Source organism: Thermobia domestica, chromosome 7 (genome assembly GCF_964235325.1).
Source record: "Thermobia domestica chromosome 7, izTheDome1.hap1.1, whole genome shotgun sequence".
Classification (NCBI taxonomy): domain Eukaryota; kingdom Metazoa; phylum Arthropoda; class Insecta; order Zygentoma; family Lepismatidae; genus Thermobia; species Thermobia domestica.
In genome coordinates, this window is record NC_137460.1 from 300,994,001 (window position 1) to 301,018,631 (window position 24,631).

The window sequence follows — 24,631 nt, forward strand, 5'->3', positions numbered from 1 at the left end:
GGTGACCGCTCGAACGAAAGGCGAGAATGTTAGCAACTACGCTACGCGGGGTCACTCAAAAACTTTGGATTTTTTTTTTTTTTTTTAAACAAGTGATATTTCAGCACATGAAAAATTGCTCACTGAAAACTTGTGATATAGGAATAATATTTTCTGTGTACAAGATTATGTTAAGTAAAGTGAATAATAATAATAATAATAATAATAATAATAATAATAATAATAATAATAATAATAATAATAATAATAATAATAATAATAATAAAGATAGGTAGTTCTGTATAGCAACTCAGCAATTGTGATTATAAATTTGTGCTTTCAATCGTTATTTTAGCACAAAGGGACAGTTCTACTTCACACATTGAACATGGCCATTTACAGTGGAAGATATAATAGATTTGTTGAAGGAAAGCTAGAGCACAATTATTGGATATTTACTTATATGCTGCATATTTTAATACATAATCTTTAGCGTGCATTCTCACAATTTTTAATGCATACTTGCAGGCATATTTCGACTTTTTTTTCTTACTATATTGATTAGCAGGACCCGGATTGTTGACCTAAAAAAAATTAAAAAGTGACCTATAAAATGACATTAAATTCCTGTAAAATGACCCTAAAAATCACAAAAATTGACCTTAAAACTTACGTTTTCTCAAACTTTTATTTCATTAAACATTGACATTTTTTAATATCCATTGGATTTTTAATTAACATTTCTCACTCATATTCAAAAAGTATTGTTTTACTTAGTTGCAGTCCATTGATCATTTCTATTGATCAGTCCATTGTACGGTATTGTAAGTATTGAAAGCAATTCACTCCCGAGTTGAAACTAGGAAGCACTCTTAAACAATGAAACTTTGCAAGTTTAGACTACATAAAAATAATAGATAAAAACCTTCTAATGCATTTTTAGTTATTCACGTCATCACATTCTTTGTGGTCAATAACCCAAAACTATCTGTTTAGCCACCTACCAACCCCCACCTTTTGTTAACCAGCTACACTTTAGTTTTCATTAGCTTGTTAAGAATGCAGTTTTTCCACTCAAATAGTCAGGGGGTAAGAAAAGAGATTATTCAACTTCGTCCTTTCCACATCCGTAAACCGTGTTCATTTAAAGATTTCCTTATGTAGAAAAAAAGAATAAAAAGACCATAAGTGACCTAAAAGTTACCTTAAAATATTAAAAAATGACCTGAAATTTCAAAACAGCAAAAAGTGACCAAAAGTTGACCCTAAAAAACTATATTTTTAGAACCTAGAGTTGATGGATAACGTTTTTATTTGAACTTGCCTTGTCCTATGCGTAACAGAAAAAAGTTGACTTGTCAACAAGATCCGGGCCCTGTTGATTAGGAATTGTAACACCAGGGGCAGATCCGAAGGGGGCGATCGAGGCAATCGCCCCCTTCCAGAAGAGGAAAGTTTCTTATTTTACATACGCTATATAAATAAAACCCATCGCAAAGTTTAGAGCCCTTAAAAGTAGCAGTATGACAACCCACCGCCCCCCCCAGAAGTCGGTCCTGGATCCACCCCTGTGTAACACACATATATATAATTAAATATTGTGGTCCCAGTTCGATTAAAATTACTTTAATAATCATCAAAACTCATCACGACAGTTATTTCAATAAATTAAACTATTTTCGTTAGTTTTAAACTTTGTACTTTAATACTTATCATTCATTTTGCAGAAATTAAAAGTACACTTCAATCACTTATGTTTCCTCACTTTATTATATCTTTAACAGCATAAATGAAACAAGTTTAAACAAGTTTGACCACAAGCTTTGTTATCATAAGGTACGAACTATTTTCCTTATTGTCCTATAGCTAAATATCGTTGCAAAATATGGTAATAATTTCACGTACTATCATTTGAAAGATATACTGGTAATCTGGCGGTATTTTAGAATATGCCAAACAATTTCCTCGTGTTGTTATTTGTATCGTAGAAATTTTCTCTGAATTTTATTGGTCGCTCCCCGCTGATTTAATGATTAGCGCGCGCGCCTTTTTTGAACGTGGTCCTGAATTCGATTCCCGGTGAGACAGTACAAAATTCACAATCATTTACATTTATGAGTCATTCGTCTCTTTTCTCCTAAAGGCTATAAGTGTGGGACGTTAAAGTAAAAAAAAAAAAACATCATTTCAAAGTTTGAGCTTCATGTAGTAGTTTAAAAATCAAGACAAAAAAACATATGTATACGAGGTATGCAATGAGTTTCTGAAGTAATAATAATAATAATAATAATAATAATAATAATAATAATAATAATAATAATAATAATAATAATAATAATAATAATAATAATAAAGTACCAGAAATACTTACTAGCATAAAATATTTGCAAGTTTAAAATAATTAGATGTATGTATAATTGTAAAATAAATACAAATTAGGGGTAATCGTATCTACTTCAGTTAAATTATTTGTTCACGTCTACTGCATACTTCTTTTTTTTCTTGTTTTTTTAAGGGAGTAATTAATCTAGACGGGGAAGTAACTGTTAAGGAATCTTTCTTGTCATTATCTTAACATTAGTAAAATTACTTACTATCTTTCATGTCTGGCCATTTATTGTAATATTATTTTCCACGTGTACGTTGAAAATTTCTTTTGAAGTTATTTTAATATAAATGTGTTAATTTTTAGTATATTTTAATGTTTATTATTTTTTAATCTACATACGGTAATATTTTGAACATTCTACATAAACACATCACTATGCCGATATTTTGTCCGTACGAAATATTGTCGTAAGCAAGTGAGCACCCGGAATTTTTTGTTGGGAGGGGTCCAAAGCTTTGGGGGGTGCAATACTACAAGCCACTATGCCTATCTATGGTACTTGTACCGATTATGGCCCGGGTCCTTAATATGGCCCACCCACCATATCTCTGCAGTTTTACGTTGGTGCTATTAGATGACAATACAAACTATGTCCTCAAGAAAAGCGTATACATATTTGTGCGGCTCAGAGGACATATTTTATATTGTCATCTTGTAGCACCAACGTAAATCTCCAGAAATATGGTTGGTGGGCCATATTAGGGACCCGGGCCATAATTGGTACAAGTACCAGAGTACTGAACGGTATCATTCAGCACCGGAAAACACGATAAATAAATATAAAGTACTTCCACCTACATTTTCAAAATAATATAATAGAAGTAGATTGAAATAGCATTAAAATTTGATTTTACGGTTCATCTGTATTCTTTCACTTACAAAAAACAATCATTTCCTTGTTAAAAAAGAATAGTTTTATTTACAAAGTGTGCAAATGTATGTTGAGTTACGAAGTTTTGAGACTTCGGACCTGCTGTTCCCCTCCCCATGGTTGCAGCTTGTTTGTAAAAACAAACGTTCCACGACGTTCTATCATTTGTACCGCGAGATTTTCGACAGAGAGGTTTAGGCCAAACAAGATTCTGAGTGCGAAGTTCAGGTGGGGAGATTTTGTATGCAAATCTATTTGTCTGCAATATGAGTTGAATATTCATGTGAAATTAAGTTGTGTTTTTTTGTCATAAAAACAAAGGGGTCATTTCATGGAATATGTAATTTCAAAGTTATTACTTCCTTTCAAAAATAAAATTGTAATTACCTTTTCTCTAATTGGATTTTCATCATCATACAAGCCAGACTTAAAGTCTCATTAGTCCTAAATACACGATATTTTTTGGTTACATAAAAATCCTATGAAGAAAACAATGGTTGAACTGTTCACTTACACTATTGAAGAACGTTTTATTGTGAGTTGTTGGGTGCGTGAGAGAAATCAAACAGAAAACACTGATTCGCGGCGGAAACTCATGTGGTTGGGATTTCACGTTAATCAGTAGATCCTGTCTTATATAGCCTCGCTGCTGAAAGGGATATTAAACTAAAAATCTACTCTATGTCAGAAGTGCGTGTAAGTTAGTGACTTTGTGTCGTGGTTTCAACCGGATCCGAAATAAATCCTTTTGAAAATGAAATGAAATCAAATGTTCCAGCTTAACGTCCTACGATTGCTCCCTTTAGACTCAGAGACACGGATGTGAATGATGGAAGAATTTGTGGAATGAGAATGTGGGAGGAAACGGGAACACCGCCAGAAAACCCACGAATACGATGTTGTCCATCACAGCTTACTTGGTCGAGGATCGAACCAGAGATCCCATGCACCAGACGTAAGCGCTTTACCACTGAGCCACCGTGCTCGATACAAATGCTCTTGAAATGGGAACACAAGTCTTCTCTACAAGTGACGTCAAGAATAAGAAAAGGACCTTCCACCAGAAGAGAAACATGCAGTGTTGACTGTCCGTACACCAATCGCCAACACACTGGACACATAAATCATCTGTTGAATTTAATATACTCCGATCGACAATGCACAGGCACCTGCACATCCTCTTACACTTGTTCAAGAATTATTTGATAACGACATGGGTCGAAGGAAGGGGATACTACCAGCTCTCCTTGAAGTGTTCTACACAATACCAAGACGTGGTAAAATGATCTTTTCAGATTAGTTTTTGATCTTCCGGAGTTCTCAATCATGGATGTTTCTAAAGAAAAGCAAAGGAAATCAACTTTTCTACGAAGAGTTGCAAATTAACCCTCACATGTAATGATACCCCCCCCCCCCCATGCACAGGAGACGCCTATTTGAGCCGTTCCTCTTTAACATTGTTCTGAACCAACCGTGGTATCTAGATATGTCGCGAAATCGGTTTGTCCTCCTCTTAGAAGAGCATGGAATTAAGAAAACACGTTGGCTTTAGCAAGAAACAAGAAAGGGCAACTGTCGTTGTGCCGTTAGAGTATGCATTATCTTCATGAGGCGTTTTGTAGGCTCTGGACTGGTCTTCGGTCACCAGTGTTGCCAGCGCCAGTTACGTGGCCACCACGAAGCCCAGACCTTACGTGATAATGCACTATGGTGTATGATAAAGGTGATGGGATGTTGTGGCCATTCTGTAATTGTTCGTGACGTGCAAAACGTTTTTATTTCATTGCGTGTCCACATAAAACACTCATATATATATATAAGGTGTGACAATTAAATATCGAAACTGCCCACCTACTGTCATGCAGGATCGTGGGGGGGAGGTATCTAATGATGTATTGTTGATCTTGAATCTTCCTGAGCAACCACCACTTGTTTCATGATTTTGAAAGCTTTTCTTTTCTTTGCAGGCTTGCATGAAGAGGACAGTGTTCTGTAGTAGTGCTGGAATCATGGTGAACATTTAAGTTGAGCAGCGCATTAACATTAAATTTCTGGTGAAATTAAAAAAACACACACACACGGCGGAATGTTGTGCAATGTTAAAAGAGGTGTATGATGATAATGCTGTCACGTGCGCGAGTTTTCGAATGGCACAAACGATTTTCAGAAGGTAGGTTGGAGGTTGAAGATGATGAACTACCCGGCCGCCCTTTGAGTTCAAGAACGGACGAAAATGTTCAAAAAAATTAATGAACTCGTGCGGAAAGACAGACTTCTGAGCATTCGGATGATCACAGACATGACGAACATTAACAAAGAGGCAGTAAGACAAATTTTGCATGATAACTTAAACATGACAAAAGTTTGTCCAAAAATTGTCCCGAAAAATCTCTCTCAGTAACAAAAACACATTCGAAAGACCATTTGCTGTGACGTCATGGAACGACTCAAAGCAGAACCAGATTTGCTAATACGTGTCATCACATGTGATGAAACATGGATTTTCCAATATGACCCCGAGACCAAGCGTCAATCCATGCACTGCAAGACTCCCACATCGCCAAGAATGAAAAAAGCACGAATGAGCAAGTCGAAAGTGAAGACAATGCTCATCGTTTTTTTTTTTTTTCGATATCAGGGGTATCATCATGACGGAATGGGTGCCTCAGGGTCAAACGGTAAATCAGACCTACTACAAAGAAGTCCTAATCAAGCTTAGGGAAAGAATAAGGAAGAAGAGACCGCGGATTTGTGGAAGAACGATGCATGGATCCTCCACCAAGACAATGCGCCTGCCCATAATGCCTTTTCTGTGAAGCAATTTTTAGCAGCCAAGCGCATTCCTGTGCTAGACCATCCTCCGTATTCCCCAGATCTGGCTCCCTGTGATTTTTATCTATTCCCAAAAGTGTAAAGTGCATTGAAGGGAACACATTTTCAGTCTGTGGAAGAGGTGAAACGAAAAACGGCAGAGTTGTTGAACAGGGTGACGTCTTATGACCTACAACATTGCTTTGAACAATGGAAGGCACGTATGCACAGGGGAGGATCCAGGGGGGCGATCGTCCCTCCAGAAGACGAAACTTTCTTATATTATATATATATATATATATATAAAACCCATCCCAGAGTTTGAAGCCCTTAAAAGTAGCAGTATGACATCTCCCCCCCCCCAGAAGTCGGTCCTGGATCCGCGCCTGCGTATGCAGCGGTGTATAGATAGGGGATGGGAGTATATTGAAGGGGATAACAATCAATTGTAACTTTCTTTGCAATACATCACATTTATGACACCAGTCTCGTTATTTAATTGCCATACCTCGTATATATATATATATATATATATATATATATATATATATAAACTAGTTAAAGCAGAGTTTCGACTAGCAGGCCTAGTTCAAAAAAAAAAAAAAGAAAGAAAGAAAGAAAGAAAGAAAGAAAAGAAAAAGAATCTCCGTAGTAGAGTGAGGAATATGTTTGAACGATTTAGATAACTTCTAACGCATTCATGAAAGTGCGACTTTGCCGAGGAAAAACAGTCATCTACCAAGAACTTTCTTAAACACTAAAATCTGTGATTTTCGATTTTCTTTTGTTTGGCCTGCTTTGTTACATTGTGGAATCTTTTCTCAACGAACAGTAAAATAAGTTTAAATCATTAAAAAAAAAAAGAATTAGTTCTACGTTTAACGTTAATGCTTAGATAATTTTAAAATTGAGGCTTGTATACTATACGTACATCATTTTATGTTTCCTCTAATTAAGTTTAGACATTGTAAAAATTATCTTAAAAATTTGGCAGTACTTTTTTCTTAGACATTTTTTTTCTAGTAAATTTTTAAAACGTAGAGTACAGTAGGCTAGTCAAGAAATATTTATAAATACTTACCTCAGATATCAGAAAATATGAATATCAGGTATGAAAATAGTGTCGGTGGGTAGGAAGTTACTTTTTTTTTCGACAAATTAGGCCGAGTAGTCGAGTGTCTACTGTAATAATAATAATAATAATAATAATAATAATAATAATAATAATGTTGTTTTGCTGTAGAAAATATTATATGAAACTTCCTATGCAAATTTAAATTTGTGTAATATTTTTGCTATGCAAGAAACAAAATATAAAAAGGGAAAACGCTGTAGTATAAGCCTATATTATGTTTGGAGAACCTTACAAAGTTTTGAAATGCAATGCTCAGCCAATATTTCTTACAATTTGGCTGCTCTATTGTGATAATTGTATTATATTTTCTTCTTTGTTTCGCAAGATGACAGTATTTTAAACTAGGCTTGACTTACCGACAGTGTGATTGATAGCCCGTTGTGTAGGTAGGAAAACTACTATCACACGCTACTTATCACAAACACTGTTTCTTTGCTCTGATAACACTGCACGCTCTTCATTCACTATCTCCGCACAAAATCAACTCAAGCGACTGCTGCAACAGGCAGAACAAAACAAATTGCCCCATGCTGAAATGAGAATTACTTTACTTAGCTCAAGAGAGAGTGGAAGGGAGGGATTTATTCTACGTCACAAGCTACGTGTTTATAAACAACGAACTACACGATGGCAGATTGCGTGTGGACGGGGTCAGTCCGGTCCAAAGTGTGCGCACGCGACGTCCACTGGTTGACAATTCACGTGCTGCCTTCTTTTCTCGTTAACGCTTGCCAACTCGAGGGAAATTTCCCTTATTGAGGGAAAATCAAGCCACAATGTGAGGAAAAGGAAAAGTACCTTTAAAAAGCTGAAAACCAGGAATTGTCAACGTTCTGGAAGAAAAACTATACATCCGTTAAAGGGCAATAATACAGTAAATTCCCGATTACAGGCGGAATTGGGTGTCAAGGCCATCGCAGGTAGTGAAAATTGCGGATAACCAGAAAAAAGACTAAAAATGAGGTGCAAACACGAAAAAAATATTTGAACCTAAAAACTGTTTTATTGTACACAAAAACGTAATAAAATCTTTAAAATATCTTTGCTCCATGTCTGAATCACTAAAATAAAGAAAGAAAAAAATGCTGTACTGCAAACTTGTCACTAAGTTTCCACCTTGTTACTGTAGGGCCTATTGTATTTCCAGTTGTTGGATTGGGTTTTCTTTTTCATTTTTCTCGTAATTAACCCTCCAGTGGTCGTCCGCAGATTCTCACTCCACAGTGAACAATGAATGTAATTTACTACAACACAAATCACTCTTCCCAATTCCCGTTCTTCATACCTTTCAACAATCGGCTTCTGCTTATGAGAGTAGAGTTGCTGTTCGAAACATCCACTATTGCTGGAAATATTGATTTTTTAAATGCAATTCATTTTTATTTTTTATAGAGCCCATACACTATCAGTTTAACTGGAGGAAAACATAATAGTGACTTCAGAACTGAACAAAAAACTGTGTGAACTGAAGGAATTCGTTCAGTTCAGTCAGTTCTTCATGCGGTTATTTGGACTGAACAAACGAACCGTCTTTTGCTACGATAACTGTGCTATTAACTGAAGGAAACACACAGTTGTCTCAGTTCAGGTCTCATAATGGCAGCTAATAATAAAAATGAGGAATTGTTGGTTTTATTGAAGCCTACCATGCATCACGAATTCTGGGACATGCAACATAGGTAGGTGCATTATGCGAATAGGTATTTAAAAAAATAAATAAATAAATAAAAGGGGCGGACGCGTATGATGTGTTACAAAATTAAAAGAGTTGGAATCCCAGGCGACACGTGATATTGTTATTAAAAAAATAAACAACCTACGGTCGGCATTTAAGAACAGGGTTTCTTCCAGACATGTTTTTGAGAAGCATGCTCCCTGGAGCTTTGAGAGTGCCCCCCCGGAGGAGACAAAAAGAATACGTCTATAATATAATAATACATAGAATAATTCCAGCAGTACCCCCCGGAATACTAAGTGTGCCCCCCGGAACATTTTTTTCTGAAAGAACGACTGTTTAGGAAGGAACTGTGGAAAGTGAACGAATGCAAGCAATCGGGGACTGGAGGTGAGAAAGTGTACGTTCCAAAGCTTTGGTATTTCAAAGGAACTTGAAGTGAACCCCACAGAACATCTGATGAAACTGAAGCAACTGAACTGAAGGAACTGAAGGACTGAACTGAAGGTACTCCACACACTATCAGTTCAGTTCATCGTACGATCGATTAAGTCAGTTTCTAACTCAGTTGGACTGATCAGTTAAAACTGATAGTGTATGGGCCCCTTTAGAACTTAGAGTACTTACTTGTATGCGTAGTGTCAATTCGTAGAGACTACTTATGAAAAATAATTGAGTGTGAATACAGCAGGGTTAAAGAATTTTTCGCGGCAGTCTCGGATAATTGAGACATTTCATGTTTTTTGATTAACGGTTCGGCAACGCCATTCAGAGATTTACTGACTACATTCCATGAATAACTTGCTAAACAATTAATAACGTTAATGACTTCAATTGTGCTTTCAAATTTCCAAATTTAGAAAGATCACTAAACTTGCGTTCTGTCTTCCACATTCCACCATAAAGGCTGAATAATATTTTCTGCTTTAAATGGCGTTAAAACATACAAAAGAACAGTGGCGAAGCGTACTATGAGAAATTATTGAGGCTCTGAGGCCTGGCCTACCTTGTTTTCTATCGTCTTTATCTTTGATTTCTTATGAAATAAAGTCAATACTCTATCATTTCTGTTTTCTCGGTTAAAAAATAGCAGGTTGGAAACACTTGGAGACCCTTCCGTCTGAGCCTCACGAGCTCGCTTGACAGGCTTACGGGCTATGTTGCTCAGGGAGCGAAGCTATTATCGCTGGGGATTGCACGCATTTTTGGAAAGGTGCGAAGGCTCGCCTCTGGGGGTATAGTTTTAGCGTTGAAGACATCTGTCAATGCTAATAATGTTATAAAATGATTTCCTTTACACAGAGTAAGAAGCTTCTGTGTAGAATTACGTATCTCTATTAGTGATAACTTGTTTAACTTAGGTATATACTCTCAGGAGTTATTCAGAGTAACTGTATTTTTTTTCCTACATGGGGCCTGGTCCAGAATAGCTAGTAAAATGTAAGTCTGGTACATTAAACGTCGTATGTATAAATTTACCAAAGGCTACCACACAGGATAAAATAATATTTGTGTGTAATTTTAGTTTGGTTTTCCATTTCATAGAATGAGTGGAGTATTTAAGATTTTGTTTCGAGGGACTTTCCTTGTTTCGGGAGGGACTTTGCTAACTTCATTCCTGGAAATGTGAAAACTCTGCAATATATATAAAACAATAAAAAGAAAACTGCGATAAAATTTCGGTGAGTATTTAAGTCCTGAAGTCACCCCCGTAAATATGCACTGCATAGAATAGAATATTAAATATCTTGCGTTGATTCAAATGAAATTCCTTCTGAGCATTAACATTTCTAGTGAAGTCATTATCACGTTATGCATTAATTAAATGCAGTATTGTACTTACTTTAAAGTGTAAGATGCAAGTATCAAACACTGATCCAAGAAATTTGACAGCTAGCAGTAAGAATATACTTTCTTTTCCTCTCTCTCCATTTTCAAATATGCAGGAAATGAAATCAGCAAATGAGGAGGAAATTCCTGTCATCCCCTTGCAAATATCAGACAGAAGAAAATATGAACTGCACTTCAAAATATTTGTAGTGGAGCTGAATGGAAATATTAGTTTATCGGGCCTATCCTACTTGTGGGATTACGCTTCGCCACTGCAAATAATAATAATAATAATAATAATAATAATAATAATAATAATAATAATAATAATAATAATAATAATAATAATAATAATAAATTAATTGATGACTCGTTAAATGCAATTTGTGTGGTTAGATTCTCATTTCAGACAGACAATATTAACGATACATTTATGTTAGATAATACCTAGATCTTTACAAGAAAGAAGATTTACACAAATTGTACGGTACCAACCAGTGTAAAGCTCACGTATTTTTTTTATTTGTAAGTGAACTGTCTTCGCATTTCGTAGAATAGCACAAAATTAAAATTTTAATTTCATTTAGACATGTAGTTAGCATTTGCGCTTATGATATATTTTTATAAACGCTAAGTAAAACTTCGTGTTTGGCTATAGACTTGTTGTTTACGATTTTCGGAGCGTGGGAATTTTTTATGGAAGGAGGGAAAATTTGGATTGTGAAGAGGGAACTTCTGCATAACTTGATTGGCACCACTGCTTCCAAAACAATTTAAGTGCCAATTTTCAACAATTAATTGAAAGCGAAAACAAACAATATTATCTGGAAACTGTTTCAATAGAGATGTCTATCAGATAGCGACATAATTAATCTATGGACATTGGTTACTTCGTATTATGGAAATGTTTTCAGAAAAATGTGCAAAATTTTAAAAAGAGTTTTAGAGAAATTAGAAGTAAACAGTGGAAAATAATGGATTAACTACATGTCGCCATCTGTAAGACGGATTGAACTTGCGTTCTCTATTCTGTCAATGGCGCACATAAGAGTTAACAGATGTATCCGTTTATACTAATATCACCCGTTTTACAGACCATTTACTCTTCCCCCAATTATTTATTGATAAAACCCTAAACTCGCCCATTTTTCTAAATGGAATATAAGTAAGGCTATCGTATTTTCAGAGCATAAAATCAGAACATTTTTAGTGAAATTTTTCAATTGAATGATAGTAAGTTAGGAATGCATGGAAATTATTGGCAATTTACTTTAATCTGAAACTTGTTGTAGAGATTAATATTTACAGTAGCAAGAATGCAGCGAAACTTGTTTCCGGAAAATCAGCTTCCTGTAGGAACTAAGTTCCTGTGCGATATTCATTCTATCAAACTTTGAGACAATTTGTACCGTTTCAAATTAGAAAAATAGTCTCAGAATGTCCTTATCAATAAGAATAAATATACATTTCATGTTGTAGAGAAATATAGAAATAATAGTGTCAGTCATATTTGTAAATAATTTTATTTTTCAAAACTGAGGAAGAAAAGTTCTGTCTCCCTCAAACGAACTATGTATCAACGCGCCTCAAACAAATTGGTGCAAGTCCCAGTTGAGAATAACGCGTGCATGTGGTTATGTGCACTTCTCACGCTGAAACAACTTGGCAAAGAAACATTTGGAAACATTTTCAGCAGTAGTGATACCATACTTAGCGCAATGATATTACAAGGTGAGGCAAAACTTCAGCACTACTCTTTTATTTTTGAAACAGCTTGAGGAGAAAGATGATGAAACTTTGGATGTGTGTGATTAAAGTTAGGTGAAAAATAACTTCAAATTCGTATTTCTGGTGAATTTTTTGTCTAAAATCATGTGCCGCATGGTCCCCTTACCATTTGAAATATTGAACCTGAATTTAAAATGGCGTACTTTAAGATTGTCACCATGATGACAAATAGCACCATCTGGTGTGCATCACCCCAATTACCCACATCCAAAATTTCGTAATCTTTTCTCAAGACTTTTCGAAAATTTAAAGGTGGTACTGGACTTTTGCCTCACCCTATAATTTAAATCCAGGATCTTTTCACTCTTCCTTTTAGATATTCAATCATATTTCAAGCGAAAATAGTAAGAAATACATGAAAAGAGAAACCTAAATTAATAACTATCTTAAGAATTGAAAGTTTTATGGGTATAGTATTGCATAACATGAGTGTCTTTGGCATCTTAAAATTGAGGAGGGACGACTAGAATGCAAGTAGACCCCAACTAAATTTATGTCAAAACGATAAGTACATGGGAAACTACTTGTATTATGAGCTAACGGGATCACCCTCCTACCTCTACCAATACAATTCACCGTAATTATCTTCTATTATAGATTATATGCCACAAATTTTAGTTTACATACAATATGGTTCTTACATAATTTCTTCGCCTTGACAAAGAAATTATACTTTTAATACTAGCCACTAATTTAACTTTTCCCTACAACCCTTGTTTTTCTTCTATCACACCTTCTACACGTTATTCAGAATTTATTTTCTTCTCTGACAATGTCTTAATGTCTTTTTAATTACTTCCAATTGTATTCATTTAGTTCATTATTCCCAGTGTCCCTCATTGCTTCATTGTTCCAAGTTTTACCTTCATCTCAAAGTACAGATTTCGAGAACTCGACTACTTTTTGTTGTCTTCTCGTAATTCTTCGTACAATCCGATAGGCCTATTCTTCATTTGAAGCCTTTCTGTAACTCTTCCTTAAGTGACTCATGGTAAACTTCTTTCCCACATTAATAATCACAATCTTCCTAAAGGTTTTCTCCATTTTTCTCGTCGTTTCTATTTAAAGTTTACATTTAATATCTTCGTTAATAATACTATCTAGGTATTTAAATATAGGCAGAGCTCCTTCGTGGCTAAGCAGTTAACGTATGTGCCTTTGGTGCCGGAGACCTGTGTTCGCTTCCCGGCAGGTACTCATGTGGTTCGGCTCTCACATAAGCTGTAGGTCCACGTCTTAAATATAGCCACGCTGCTAAAAGGGACGCTAAACTAAACTGAAATCAAAGTAAATTAAACATAAGAACCTATTCTACTGCCTTTCTCAGACATCTATCACAACCTCAATAATCTAACCAACACTGGTGTTCTTTTTCATATTTATTTTCATCTTATATTACTATCAGAGCTTTTCTTTGTGTTGTCTGGCATCATGTAGATTCATATCCTGCACTAACAACCATTTATTTTAGAGTAATTATGGTAGTCCTTAACCATTTTCATCCTCTTACAATCAATGTGTTCTCTGATCAAACTATTTTTCGCTACTCTTCTAGATATTAAATGATAGTACTTGGAAGAAAGCATTTTTTTTTTGTCAAATATTTCTTTCTATTCACCATCCTATATCATTTCTTGTATTCATATGGTTCATATGTATACATAGGTTTCTTCCTAAGCTTTGAGTTTCTCTTCCAAGCTTTTTTAGTATCTTCATCCAAATTATCAAAGTAAACCAATTAAAACTCTTCTAAACCAACGAACACTACATGTACTTCCTTTCTTCCCTTGTCTAAACGGCTTTCACCTATTTTACTCAATGAAAGCTAATTGCCTCTTTATGCTGTCTCCTCCCAAATTAAAGTCTTCAAGTTCATCGTCCACAGAATCTCTTTCATATTTGACCCTCAATTTTTGTTGTGTGTGACGTGAAAATAAGATACTGCTGGAAACACATTTTACTTTACTCCCGTATACATTTGAGCGAAATACGTACATCGGTCATCGTAAACTGCAGGCTGATCGTAGTGTCTATAGAAGGCGTGTGTTATTACTCAAACAAGGCGAGCGTAGTTAAGTATGAGCACATTATTTGTCTGCAATCGTTGCTGGTTGAGTGGCTGCAACAGAGATTACTTTGACTAACCAAGCAGTGTAGCATTTTTTTAAAAATCTTTCTTTGAAAGTGACACATATCAAATGAACATTTTAATAAAACCAAATAAATATTTAATAACAGATACAGTATATCTTTCAATTCATTTGCCTGTCTTTACTTGTTCCATATGAAAAACTAAATATCTTACAGCATTGATCCATTTCACAACTATACAAAATATTGGGGGAGACCGCGTTCCCTCCTCCCCCCGCCAGAGACGCCCGTGTTGCAATATGTATCTTTCGATAGTCTAGGTTCGACTCCTCTTCAATCGCAATACCAGAGTGTGTCAACACGAGTCGTCGATGACGTTTTCTCTACCATTCGCAAACTTTCGACACCATTCTCCGACATGTTGACGAGACATTACAATCTGTCCATAAACCTCTACCAGGTGCGGGTGAATTTTAGCTGTATTTATATGTTTCTCCATCAAAAATCAAATAACTGAGTAAACTGTTCGCGAGACGTTTTCGAAATGAGTCGCCATTTGTATTTACCCACAACTAGCACCGTAGGTGGCTGAAACTCCATGTATTGAAATTATCAGACACTACTCATTATAACAGATAAAACTCCAGAAGTATCAGCCTTGTACCCTTAGTTTCTGATACTCCCTCTTCCTAAGAAGAATAGTTATTTAGCTGATAGAAACAATAAACCAGTGAAGTGCATTAGGAATAGTAGGGGTGAAAAACTTAAATGTGAAGTTGTTAAAAGTGTTAGAACATTGTTAGAGAAGTAACTGTAGTTTGAGTGACGTAGTAGAAGAAAATCAAGAATGGTAAAGTAGTATAAAGTTAATGAATAATATTAATGGTATAATGCATACCTCAAGACGAAGTGCCCATTGTACAGGATGTTCGCATGAAACCTCCCTGATTACAAATATTGATTGCATGGGAACTATTAGTGCTATAGAATAACGGTTTGCGGCATCTTGAAGAGCAACTCAAACAGTTTTCTGTGGGGGTGGTGGTCTATGTATGCACTTCTATATGACCTCGTTAGTATCTCTCAGAATGTTCAATCGATATTTAATCACGTGCCATGTGTTGTGTAGCATGTCTGGTGTGATCGAGTTGATGGCTTCTTAAATTTTGTGACGAAGAGTAGGATGAATATCTCGTACAGTTGTGGCGTAGACTATCTTATACATAGCCCCATATGAAGAAATCCATACGAGTTATGTCGGGAGATAGCGGTGGCAAAGGAGTGGCTCCATCGCGTCCAATCTATTGCTGTGAAAATATTCAATTTAAAGCCCTACGAATATCTAAACACCATTGCGGTGGGGCACCATCCTGTTAGAATATCACGTTTCGTTGCAAAGGGAGTAGCTATGGAAAAGCAAGGTGTTCAAGCAGTCCAGATAAACGGGACCAGTTATTGTGTGCTCCTGAAGAAAAATTGTGTTATAATTCTGAAGCTTTTCAAAGCACACCACACATTCACTTTTTCACTATCTTTGATTTATTCACGAACAACATATGGGGGTTCGGAACCCCAAATACGCACATTGTGACGATTCGCCTTGTCTGATGTGTGGAAGGTTGCCTCATCACTGAAAATCAGCCTCCCCAAGTAATCGGGATCATCCTCGACATGTTCCAGAATTTCTATTGCAAACCTGTTTTCGTAAGTCATCGGGCTGTAGCGCGTGAACGATTTACACCTTATATGCATACAAACGCAGTCTCTTATGGAGCACCTTATGGACCGTTGAACGTGGGATGTTCAGCTCGCGTGACGCTCTGTGAACTAAATTTATTGGGCTTCTAGTGAAGGCCTCCTTGACCTCATCCACAGTTTCCTCAGACGTTCGTGCTTTGCCCGAGCCAGGCTGTCGGTTGACACTCCCTGTGGCTAAAAACTTCTAAAGGCATGTTTTAATAGTCTTGAGGTCTGGTGGGTCCCGATGGTCTTTCGTCTGAAGTTCCTGTGCACGGTAATTGGTGATTTAGACTGAGCCACCCACGCCATACACTGCGCTTTCTCTTGTGCTGTCATGTTTGTTCATGAACACCTGCAACAAATAAAAATCAACAACACAAAACTGTGAGTTGCTCTTCAAGATGCTGCAAACCGTTATTCTTTTGCACTAATAGTTTCCATGCAATTAATATTTGTAATCAGGGAGGTTTCATGTGGACACGCTGTATATAGAACTTATATTCTAAATATACATCAAGTGCCTTCCAATGATGAAAGACTTACATTATGATTAATTGTACTGGTAGAAGTAGAATCCGATCCCGCTGGCTCCAGTAGCTTTCCATTTATCTCATGATTTTCACATAAATTTAGTTGAAGTGTACAAAATTTTCTTCTAGTTAAATCCCTCAAATATCAAATTCAGAGACACCCATCCTTTTCAGGAGTCTTTAAATCTTTTTAGCCTAAGGATCACGCTAACTTTACCAAGTCTCAAAAGCAAACCCTAGCTAACTCATAATACCAATATACTGTAGCTCAACGCCATTTTGTGAGAAGCGGCGGAATTACGCAAAAAGTCAATTATGCTAGATTAGTCGAAGAATACAGCGCCGCCGAGACAGTGTTTGATTTTAGTGGTACAGCCCATCCGTACCGACTAAACACATCAATTACTGTAAGTATATAGCGGCAGTTCTCATTATATTTTTGAAGTGTTTGTAAATAATGTATGTCACATTTCCATTGTCATGAATATTGTTAACAAGATAAAAGTCTCTATGGGAACGATGATGTACAGAAGGATGTACATAGGTTATTTGTTTAAAAAGAATGTTATTTTTGCTAGAGGCAGGCTCGCACCAAGAAATTTTTGTTGGGGGGTCCAATACTACAAACCACTATGTCTATGATGTAGTATTCAACGGGTATTATTCTGCACCCGAAAAGACGAGAAATAATTGTAAAAATCTTTCAGTATATTTTCAGTAAAAGATGATGGAACTAGATTGTTTCTATAAGAGAAAAAGAGTACAGTTCAAGTGTAAGATGCTACATCAACCATTTCTCTGTTTTTGGGATGTTCTTACTTGGTGGACTCCCATGAGTGCGCCCCTGGTTGGAGGTTCAGATTTTCCTGTGGCTTGCCATAATTTCTTTGTAGTAGAGAGTGGTGTAGGATATGCTGGATTATAATAAATGGATTTCAACTTTTTGTCCATGTTTTGCACGTTAACCATTGTGCAACAATACGTTTTATTTTGGTCGTACTTCTAAAACATCATCATCATTATCTTCTTCTTCTTCTCCGGAAGAAAACAATTCTGGTGCTGGTTTCGATGCTGACGCTTCAGATGGTGTTGTACTAAAAGGTAACCAAGAAAGTTCTGTCGCTTTTTCACCCACAGCCTTCGAACATCGATATGTCACCTAAGACGTGCCTGGAAGATCAAAAACAGTCCTCATCAGCATCAACGACCTTCTGCCAACGTTCTGGAAGGCCATAGATTCCATCGTGGTAGAAGTTGGTGGGCCGTGAAGCGAAGAAGGTGTGTTAAGTGCATTTTGCACCTCTACTAGGAATTTGAGCTGGCGTCCTCTAAGGCGACGTTCAAGGAATGGAACAGGTGATAATCGGACGGTACAATGTCCGAGAAGTATGCCGGATTCAATAGTGTTTCCCATTCAAGGCGTAGAATTTTGTCCTGGATCGGGCCTAGGACAAATCTGCCAATTACCAAATGCGCCAATCGTGAAAATGGACAAATCTGCCAATGGACAAATCTGCCAATTGACAAATCTGCCAATTACCAAATGTGCCAAACGCAAAAATGACCAAATGCGCCAATTGTGAAAATGGACAAATCTGCCAATTACCAAATGCGCAAAACGCGAAAATGACCAAATGCGCCAATTGTGAAAATGGACAAATCAGCCAATTGACAAATCTGCCAATTACCAAATGCGCCAATCGCGAAAATGACCAAATGCGCCAATCGTGAGAATGGACAGATCTGCCAATGGATAAATCTGCCAATTGACAAATCCGCCAATTACCAAATCCGCCAATTACCAAATCTGCCAATGGACAAATTTGCCAACGGATAAGTCACCGAACTATCATTTTATTTTAGATGTATTCTTCAATCATCATCCTACAATATTACGAAAAAGAAGAAGAATTATTTATGAAAGAAAGCGGAAAAGGGTATTTTAATTTTGATGTGTTTTATTTTAATTAATTCGCAATTATGTTTCAAAATGAATGTTTACTGATGTTGGTTGTTGGAGTTTAGTATCCCATTGCTGTACATAGGTTATATGAGACGTGACGTAACGCGATTGAATTTTAATGCCCTCTTACAGGGAATCGAACCCGAAAAGACTAATGTTTGTTGTAATTATTCGATAGGTAACAAATAATTTTCAGAGTAAGTTTCTCTTTATGTAGTTAATACGTTTAAAGTGGATTGAATATGATCCAAGATTAGTTCATATAAAAGGAAAATTAGTATAATTGAGTTCACTTCGCATCTATTAGTAAATACACATTAGTAACTGGTGTTTTGTAACTTGTATGCTTAGTGATTTTGTAATAATTTTGTGATCCTGATTACAGATTTCTAAAGTGAAAAATATTAACTGTTAACAATCGGATTGTACGTTTTGTTACTTGATTTCTCTTAACACTGACACACATATTTCCAAGAATGAAACGCGTAGTTCTAACAGTCTTCCAATGACGAGACATATATCATTCCATTGATAATATTGAGGTAAACAAAATGTTATACATGCGTGTAAAAACCCATGTAAACTTTTCTAGAACATGTAGTAAAATATCGTATTCGTAGATATGAACATTGATGCTCTGTTACAGCTACTTACTGATATAAAAGTGAAATTGAATTATATCGTCATTAACCATGCACAATGATCTTGGAATTGGCCTCCCTGGATGTAGATATCTTTATTCGAATTTGTGACAAGGATATACACATATTTCAATACCTCCCCAAAATTATACAGAAGTCGTCGTCGCTGTCATTAAGATCTTTATTACACCAATTCTAAGACTACATTACTCAGTTAATGAGATATAGTCCACACTGTTGATTGATTTTCTTCCTTTAAAAATAACATTGTCAAACACATTATATATGTATAAATCGATAAATCACATCGAACCAAATAAAATGAGATGCTCGAATACAAGTTTAGTTTATAAAAAAAAAAAAAAAAATGCTGCACTAACAACTGTATCTTTTGTTGCCAATAATCAGTGACAGCTTTCATTCATTGTCCTGGCAGTAGTGAACTAGCAGAGTTTCCTTGTCTTTTCGTAAGGTGACACATACACTTTTTCGAACATGATAGTTGTAATCGTAGGTAATAACAATCAAGCTAATTAAAAAGTCTTGGTAATAAGTATTTTCAAATTGGTTAAAATGAATACGAACCTGTTTTCGGGACGGGTAATTTGAATAGGGACATCAAAATATAAGCCGTCACTTTAGAATCTTTTTAAAGAAAATTACAAAAGTGTTTACTTAAAATATTTACTTTATATTTTACAAGGCTATGAAAATATTTCTTCACATTCTTTCAAATATTCACAACTTTCACAATTACAAACTAGAATTTCTCACCAAGTACAAGATCGTATAAAAAATAAATACCAAAATTTATAGTTGTAAAAGAATTTTTTCTGTTATAACTTTCGATTTTAAATTTCACGACTGTAAATCAGGTCAAGAGGACAAAAGATACTTGTAATATGGGCAAAGTTCCTACAATCTAAGAACCCAACAAAGCTGACTCTCAGTGAACTATATGAAAAAGAAAAACTAAATATTCTAAACTTTCTAAATAGAGTACTCAAAAAAGATCTCAAGAAACGTGTGTGTAAACAAGTCATGATTATACTAACTAATGCTTACTTATTAACGATGTTATTATTGCTATAATAATTGCGTTTCTTCTTACTTTCCTTATCCATTTTCTGTTAAAGATTATAGCTTCTTTTGAAGACTTTTTATTATTAACTTATTACCAACTGCATTCTTCTACTTATAATAAGGAATACATATATTGGTTTATTTCGAAAATATAAAAAAGAAGCTGACATCCGCTTAATGAATTAGGTCAGTCATAGACAGGGCTGCTCGTAGATTCCATGGTCTTTCACACAAATTCTATGCGAGGTCCAACCAAACTTGTGAAATCTCCATCCCCGTAAAGGTCGTCAGCACAGTTGCAACTTCGTTTTTGTTGAAATAGTCAAGTAACAATATTTATATGGTTCAAGTCCTTTTTCTTTATTATTTCTTCTACTACTTTTAAATTTGAAAATTGAAAGAGCTTTTGTGTAAAGTGTATCCCTCTCATAGTGGGCTACTTACATGATGATGCACCACAGGCACTTCGTCGGTAATTTCAAACTTGAAATACTCATAACGGAATAAATTGAGTTGAGTTGATTTTAGTTTAGCGTCCCTTTCAGTAGCGAGGCTATATGAGACGTGGACCTACTGATTAACGTGGAATCCGAACCACATGAGCTCCCGCCGGGAATCAAACTCGGGTCTCCCACGCCAAAGGCGCGTACGCTAACCGCTTAGCCACGGAGGAGCTCTCATAACGGAATAAACAAAATAATCAAAGAAAAGAAATAAACTGGCTCCCCAAAGACCCGCTTTTCCACAATATTAGCCACGGTTACCCCCTTTGCGGTCATATTAGTAAAGAAACGCAGTTTGTCCTTTACAAGATAATATTTCCTCTACATACATTTACAGTCTTTTTAAAATTAAATAATATACAATAAGCCAATACATTACTCACATATTTATCTTCGTATTCTCTTGTATTTCTTTCATTATAATATACTCATGGGCATATATAGATTGATCCTTTGGAACAAATGCTATAACTTCAATAAAAGTATCACAAATTGCCTACTTATAATAGAGCATATATAAAGTATATATATTCTCTTATTATTTGTGTAAGTGTTATTCTCTTACATACAATTTTTGCTTTATGGTTTTTCAATGAATAGGTTAGGTTCTCTAAAATAACGATGTGTATGACATGTTCCCTTTTCTGTACTTATAAATTTATTTATACAAAACTTAACATTTCGAGTCATATTTCTTTGTTTTACTAACTAGTTATATATTTTTCATTATTCATTTCGATAACCTGAGAATAGTTGTAAACTATAAATTTATAAAGTAAGTAGTCATAACTTCGAAATCAACATGTTTTCTTCTTCCATTTCTCATTCAGTCACTTTCTTTTAGAAAAAATGTACTGTGTCTTTTTTACAATTGCAAACGTAATATAGAGTCACAATGATACAATTTAATGGCTTATAAATATTATAATGTCTTAGGAATGTTCGTTAAAATGACATACATTAAAGCTTATACATACCACGTTTTAGATAAAGTTATTACAACCCATTATGTATCAATAGTGGCATCTTAGGAAGAAGGGCAATGCATTATACGACATTACATTAGTTGAATCGCTTTTGGCGTTCTTTTAGGTACCTCATTGCAACCATAACCTTGAGCTACACCACGAGATGTAGAAAGAGTAGAAACAACATTCTAGATAAGTGTGTTAAGTCTGGTGAAGATACTATTATAGTATTGAAACTTTACAGTTTATACAGTGTTTTTACTAAAAAGTGCTGTACCTTGTCATGACAATTGAGTTAAATATAAATTTGTTTACAAGGTCTACAGGTGGTTTATTTAACGTTAGAAATATTCTTTGAACATATCGTTGTGCATGTTAAGGAGATGCAAAAGAATTTTCACCTATACAAAATTAAACATCACTTTCATTATTGCTTACAGTAACTGTTTACATATACTTAATTTTCAATTCTTTTCATCTCTGAAGCATATTTATTTCCTTTCTACAGAGAGTAATTTATTACTTGAATTATTAAAGGTAAACTAAAATATTGCTCTGAATTTTACCACTATTTTACGTATTTATTTATAGACCATTCTCGTGGGTAATGATGTATATAGTTATTCGCTGTAAGTCGTAAGTAAGACACGTGCGGATAACCATAATTGATAGGACGATCACTACCAACTTCATTGGAACATTTGTGGGCCCACGTGAACGCACGAACAGTAACCAATCTACTATTGAATCGCACGTTTATGTTCTTTTCCTACGATTTTTCTCCATCTGTTCATCGCTTACAGGATCTTCGTCATTGACTAGGCACATGGAGGACGCTGATATTTCGATAATATTGTCGTTTTACCCTTTAACACAATGGCGACTATTGAGTGTGTATGAATTTCGCATATAGGATGAATACCAAAATTTTACTATAGGGCATTAAGCTACATATCTCACACATCTGTTGTTCTGCTATGGGTGCTTTCATCCTCAATTGTCATCTCTATAAATATTTGAACAACTTTTTGCGATTTCATCTTCGAGGAGGATAACACACTTTCATAACATGTATCAGGTGTATTCTAGTCACTTTATACACCTTCTACTCTCGTTTGATAACCTACCCTTGGTTCATCAAACATAGCCCTAGCATGCGATTCTGACAGACACATGATTATGACAGCATTTCCTACGATCACCGCCTAGCTACTTTAAGACTATATACCTGCTCAAATATCACTTTGTATTTGTACTGGAAGGTGATATTAACATGAGTACTATGCGTTTTTTTACAGCCTTTATAACGTATGTCTGATGCGAGCAAGTGATGCAGTCATGAACACCAAGTTTCCCTTCTTCTTTTGAGCAAGCTTTCGTATAGATGAATGAATTCTTATTCTATGTATTTATCTTGAATGGGGGCAGACATCACAGGGTATAAGAGTTAAAATGGTCTAAAGCAAATATTGTAATCCTCTGAGTATATAAGAGTTAAAATGGTCCTAAACTAACATTGTAATCTTCTGAAAGTCCTTTTTGCACATTTATCTACAATATCTATAAACCCTCCCTTTGAGCCTTCGCGTTAATCTAGTCGCTAGTACGTGAGCATTTTGTATAAGGAGTCCCGGCCTTATACAACCGAGTCGTAAGCCTTTCTAAAATCAATAAATAGTTGATGTACCGGGCTACTGTATTCCCACTTCTTTTCGAGTATTTGGCGAATGGTAAATATTTGGTCGATAGTTGATCGATTTCTTCTAAATCCACACTGATAATCTCCAATAATTTCATCTGCGTATGGGGTCAATCTTGCTAATAGAAAGTTCGAAAGGATTTTATAGGATGTTGACAGAAGAGAGATGCCTCGATAATTATTACAGTCAGTTTTGTCGCCTTTCTTGTGGATTGAAACAATGATTGATTCTTTCCACTCTAGTGGCAATTCTTCCTTGTTGTAGATAAGGAGAATGAGTTTGTGTATCTTGTTCCACAATTTTTCGCCTCCAGCTAAAATTAACTCAGCCGGAATTTCGTTTACACCCGGAGATTTGTGTTTCTTTAATTTCTTTATAGCGATTTCTACTTCTATTCGGTTGGGTTCTGGAATATACGGTTCTGCTGTGAATATCTCCCTTTCTCCACGCACATTTGTTTTTGACTGGGTGTTAAGCAAATCGTCAAAGAAATCTTTCCATCTATTTAAAATGCTATCTGTATCAGTGAAAACTGTTCCATCAGCTTTCTTTAATATATAAGCACGAGGTTGATAGCCTTCCTTAAATCCGTTGATCCCTTTATACATGTCTCGAATGTTTTTATTTTTACTATTATTTTCAAGTTCTTAAATTTTAGCTTTCAAAAAATCGCGTTTCTTTGTTTGGAAGTTTCCCGCCTGATATCGACGAAATTTTGTGTAGTTATTTCATTCGGATTTTTTAGCCAACATAATTTTGCCTGTTTTCTCTTCTCTGCTAGATCGAACCATGGTTTGTTCCTACGTATTTCCGTGTACCAATTTTACTTTTGAGAGGGGATGCTTCGTAAGCAAAGAAAATAATTCAATTGCTGGAATATTTTTCTCCATAATCTTAAGGTTACATCTGTTAACTAAAGAGTATATGACATGCG

General features: G+C 35.5%; 1 protein-coding gene across 1 annotated transcript in view; it reads right to left on the minus strand.

Moving 5' to 3' along the window:
* The window catches only part of LOC145691110 (adiponectin receptor protein-like), a 123,752-nt gene extending 116,056 nt beyond the window's left edge, over window positions 1-7,696 (minus strand). Inside the window, exon 1 of the mRNA XM_081766812.1 lies at window positions 7,542-7,696. The gene's annotated coding sequence lies outside the window, so the exon portion shown is untranslated. The remainder of the gene's footprint in view (window positions 1-7,541) is intronic.
* Between the last annotated feature and the right edge of the window lie 16,935 nt (window positions 7,697-24,631).